Source organism: Electrona antarctica (genome assembly GCF_951216825.1).
Source record: "Electrona antarctica genome assembly, chromosome: 21".
NCBI classification, from domain to species: domain Eukaryota; kingdom Metazoa; phylum Chordata; class Actinopteri; order Myctophiformes; family Myctophidae; genus Electrona; species Electrona antarctica.
This window is the reverse complement of record NC_136802.1, coordinates 4308787-4314445: the sequence shown is the minus strand read 5'-3', so window position 1 is coordinate 4314445 and position 5659 is coordinate 4308787.

The window sequence follows — 5659 nt, the reverse complement described above, 5'->3', positions numbered from 1 at the left end:
TAGTTCCACACTCACTCCAGAGGACCACTATAGTTCCACACTCACTCCAGAGGGCCACTATAGTTCCACACTCACTCCAGAGGGCCACTATAGTTCCACACTCACTCCAGAGGGCCACTATAGTTCCACACTCACTCCAGAGGGCCACTATAGTTCCACACTCACTCCAGAGGACCACTATAGTTCCACACTCACTCCAGTGGGCCACTATAGTTCCACACTCACTCCAGAGGGCCACTATAGTTCCACACTCACTCCAGAGGGCCACTATAGTTCCACACTCACTCCAGAGGGCCACTATAGTTCCACACTCACTCCAGTGGGCCACTATAGTTCCACACTCACTCCAGAGGGCCACTATAGTTCCACACTCACTCCAGAGGGCCACTATAGTTCCACACTCACTCCAGACTCCAGAGGGCCACTATAGTTCCACACTCACTCCAGAGGGCCACTATAGTTCCACACTCACTCCAGAGGGCCACTATAGTTCCACACTCACTCCAGAGGGCCACTATAGTTCCACACTCACTCCAGACTCCAGAGGGCCACTATAGTTCCACACTCACTCCAGAGGGCCACTATAGTTCCACACTCACTCCAGAGGGCCACTATAGTTCCACACTCACTCCAGAGGGCCACTATAGTTCCACACTCACTCCAGAAGACCACTATAGTTCCACACTCACTCCAGAGGGCCACTATAGTTCCACACTCACTCCAGACTCCAGAGGGCCACTATAGTTCCACACTCACTCCAGAGGGCCACTATAGTTCCACACTCACTCCAGAGGACCACTATAGTTCCACACTCACTCCAGAGGGCCACTATAGTTCCACACTCACTCCAGAGGGCCACTATAGTTCCACACTCACTCCAGAGGGCCACTATAGTTCCACACTCACTCCAGAGGGCCACTATAGTTCCACACTCACTCCAGAGGGCCACTATAGTTCCACACTCACTCCAGAGGGCCACTATAGTTCCACACTCACTCCAGAGGGCCACTATAGTTCCACACTCACTCCAGAGGGCCACTATAGTTCCACACTCACTCCAGAGGGCCACTATAGTTCCACACTCACTCCAGAGGGCCACTATAGTTCCACACTCACTCCAGAGGGCCACTATAGTTCCACACTCACTCCAGACTCCAGAGGGCCACTATAGTTCCACACTCACTCCAGAGGGCCACTATAGTTCCACACTCACTCCAGAGGGCCACTATAGTTCCACACTCACTCCAGAGTCCAGAGGGCCACTATAGTTCCACACTCACTCCAGAGGGCCACTATAGTTCCACACTCACTCCAGACTCCAGAGGGCCACTATAGTTCCACACTCACTCCAGAGGGCCACTATAGTTCCACACTCACTCCAGAGGGCCACTATAGTTCCACACTCACTCCAGAGGGCCACTATAGTTCCACACTCACTCCAGAGGGCCACTATAGTTCCACACTCACTCCAGACTCCAGAGGGCTGCTATAGTTCCACACTCACTCCAGACTCCAGAGGGCTGCTATAGTTCCACACTCACTCCAGACTCCAGAGGGCCACTATAGTTCCACACTGACTCCAGAGGGCCACTATAGTTCCACACTGACTCCAGAGGGCCACTATAGTTCCACACTCACTCCAGAGGGCCACTATAGTTCCACACTCACTCCAGAGGGCCACTATAGTTCCACACTCACTCCAGAGGGCCACTATAGTTCCACACTCACTCCAGAGGGCCACTATAGTTCCACACTCACTCCAGACTCCAGAGGGCCACTATAGTTCCACACTCACTCCAGAGGGCCACTATAGTTCCACACTCACTCCAGAGGGCCACTATAGTTCCACACTCACTCCAGAGTCCAGAGGGCCACTATAGTTCCACACTCACTCCAGAGGGCCACTATAGTTCCACACTCACTCCAGACTCCAGAGGGCCACTATAGTTCCACACTCACTCCAGAGGGCCACTATAGTTCCACACTCACTCCAGAGGGCCACTATAGTTCCACACTCACTCCAGAGGGCCACTATAGTTCCACACTCACTCCAGAGGGCCACTATAGTTCCACACTCACTCCAGACTCCAGAGGGCTGCTATAGTTCCACACTCACTCCAGACTCCAGAGGGCTGCTATAGTTCCACACTCACTCCAGACTCCAGAGGGCCACTATAGTTCCACACTGACTCCAGAGGGCCACTATAGTTCCACACTGACTCCAGAGGGCCACTATAGTTCCACACTGACTCCAGAGGGCCACTATAGTTCCACACTCACTCCAGAGGGCCACTATAGTTCCACACTCACTCCAGACTCCAGAGGGCTGCTATAGTTCCACACTCACTCCAGACTCCAGAGGGCTGCTATAGTTCCACACTCACTCCAGACTCCAGAGGGCCACTATAGTTCCACACTGACTCCAGAGGGCCACTATAGTTCCACACTCACTCCAGAGGGCCACTATAGTTCCACACTCACTCCAGACTCCAGAGGGCTGCTATAGTTCCACACTCACTCCAGACTCCAGAGGGCTGCTATAGTTCCACACTCACTCCAGACTCCAGAGGGCCACTATAGTTCCACACTCACTCCAGACTCCAGAGGGCCACTATAGTTCCACACTCACTCCAGACTCCAGAGGGCCACTATAGTTCCACACTCACTCCAGAGGGCCACTATAGTTCCACACTCACTCCAGAGAGCCACTATAGTTCCACACTCACTCCAGACTCCAGAGGGCCACTATAGTTCCACACTCACTCCAGAGGGCCACTATAGTTCCACACTCACTCCAGAGGGCCACTATAGTTCCTAACTCACTCCAGAGGGCCACTATAGTTCCACACTCACTCCAGACTCCAGAGGGCCACTATAGTTCCACACTCACTCCAGAGGGCCACTATAGTTCCACACTCACTCCAGAGGGCCACTATAGTTCCACACTCACTCCAGAGGGCCACTATAGTTCCACACTCACTCCAGAGTCCAGAGGGCCACTATAGTTCCACACTCACTCCAGAGGGCCACTATAGTTCCTAACTCACTCCAGAGGGCCACTATAGTTCCTAACTCACTCCAGAGGGCCACTATAGTTCCTAACTCACTCCAGAGGGCCACTATAGTTCCACACTCACTCCAGAGGGCCACTATAGTTCCTAACTCACTCCAGAGGGCCACTATAGTTCCTAACTCACTCCAGAGGGGCCACTATAGTTCCTAACTCACTCCAGAGGGCCACTATAGTTCCTAACTCACTCCAGAGGGCCACTATAGTTCCTAACTCACTCCAGAGGGCCACTATAGTTCCTAACTCACTCCAGAGGGCCACTATAGTTCCTAACTCACTCCAGAGGGCCACTATAGTTCCTAACTCACTCCAGAGGGCCACTATAGTTCCTAACTCACTCCAGAGGGCCACTATAGTTCCTAACTCACTCCAGAGGGCCACTATAGTTCCTAACTCACTCCAGAGGGCCACTATAGTTCCTAACTCACTCCAGAGGGCCACTATAGTTCCTAACTCACTCCAGAGGGCCACTATAGTTCCTAACTCACTCCAGAGGGCCACTATAGTTCCTAACTCACTCCAGAGGGCCACTATAGTTCCTAACTCACTCCAGAGGGCCACTATAGTTCCACACTCACTCCAGAGGGGCCACTATAGTTCCACACTCACTCCAGAGGGGCCACTATAGTTCCACACTCACTCCAGAGGGCCACTATAGTTCCTAACTCACTCCAGAGGGCCACTATAGTTCCTAACTCACTCCAGAGGACCACTATAGTTCCTAACTCACTCCAGAGGGCCACTATAGTTCCACTCACTCTAGAGGACCACTATAGTTCCTAACTCACTCCAGAGGGCCACTATAGTTCCACACTCACTCCAGAGGGCCACTATAGTTCCACACTCACTCCAGAGGGCCACTATAGTTCCACTCACTCTAGAGGGCCACTATAGTTCCACTCACTCCAGAGGGCCACTATAGTTCCACTCACTCTAGAGGGCCACTATAGTTCCACTCACTCCAGAGGGCCACTATAGTTCCACACTCACTCCAGAGGGCCACTATAGTTTCACACTCACTCCAGAGGGCCACTATAGTTTCACACTCACTCCAGAGGGCCACTATAGTTCCACACTCACTCCAGAAGGCCACTATAGTTCCACTCACTCCAGAAGGCCACTATAGTTCCACACTCACTCCAGAAGGCCACTATAGTTCCACACTCACTCCAGAGGGCCACTATAGTTCCTAACTCACTCCAGAGGGCCACTATAGTTCCTAACTCACTCCAGAGGGCCACTATAGTTCCACACTCACTCCAGAGGGGCCACTATAGTTCCACACTCACTCCAGAGGGGCCACTATAGTTCCACACTCACTCCAGAGGGCCACTATAGTTCCTAACTCACTCCAGAGGGCCACTATAGTTCCTAACTCACTCCAGAGGACCACTATAGTTCCTAACTCACTCCAGAGGGCCACTATAGTTCCACTCACTCTAGAGGACCACTATAGTTCCTAACTCACTCCAGAGGGCCACTATAGTTCCACTCACTCCAGAGGGCCACTATAGTTCCACACTCACTCCAGAGGGCCACTATAGTTCCACACTCACTCCAGAGGGCCACTATAGTTCCACACTCACTCCAGAGGGCCACTATAGTTCCACACTCACTCCAGAGGGCCACTATAGTTCCACACTCACTCCAGAGGGCCACTATAGTTCCACACTCACTCCAGAGGGCCACTATAGTTCCACACTCACTCCAGAGGGCCACTATAGTTCCACACTCACTCCAGAGGGCCACTATAGTTCCACACTCACTCCAGAGGGCCACTATAGTTCCACACTCACTCCAGAGGGCCACTATAGTTCCACACTCACTCCAGAGGGCCACTATAGTTCCACACTCACTCCAGAGGGCCACTATAGTTCCACACTCACTCCAGAGGGCCACTATAGTTCCACACTCACTCCAGAGGGCCACTATAGTTCCACACTCACTCCAGAGGGCCACTATAGTTCCACACTCACTCCAGAGGGCCACTATAGTTCCACACTCACTCCAGAGGGCCACTATAGTTCCACACTCACTCCAGAGGGCCACTATAGTTCCACACTCACTCCAGAGGGCCACTATAGTTCCACACTCACTCCAGAGGGCCACTATAGTTCCACACTCACTCCAGAGGGCCACTATAGTTCCACACTCACTCCAGAGGGCCACTATAGTTCCACACTCACTCCAGAGGGCCACTATAGTTCCACACTCACTCCAGAGGGCCACTATAGTTCCACACTCACTCCAGAGGGCCACTATAGTTCCACACTCACTCCAGAGGGCCACTATAGTTCCACACTCACTCCAGAGGGCCACTATAGTTCCACACTCACTCCAGAGGGCCACTATAGTTCCACACTCACTCCAGAGGGCCACTATAGTTCCACACTCACTCCAGAGGGCCACTATAGTTCCACACTCACTCCAGAGGGCCACTATAGTTCCACACTCACTCCAGAGGGCCACTATAGTTCCACACTCACTCCAGAGGGCCGCTATAGTTCCACACTCACTCCAGAGGGCCACTATAGTTCCACACTCACTCCAGAGGGCCACTATAGTTCCACACTCACTCCAGAGGGCCAC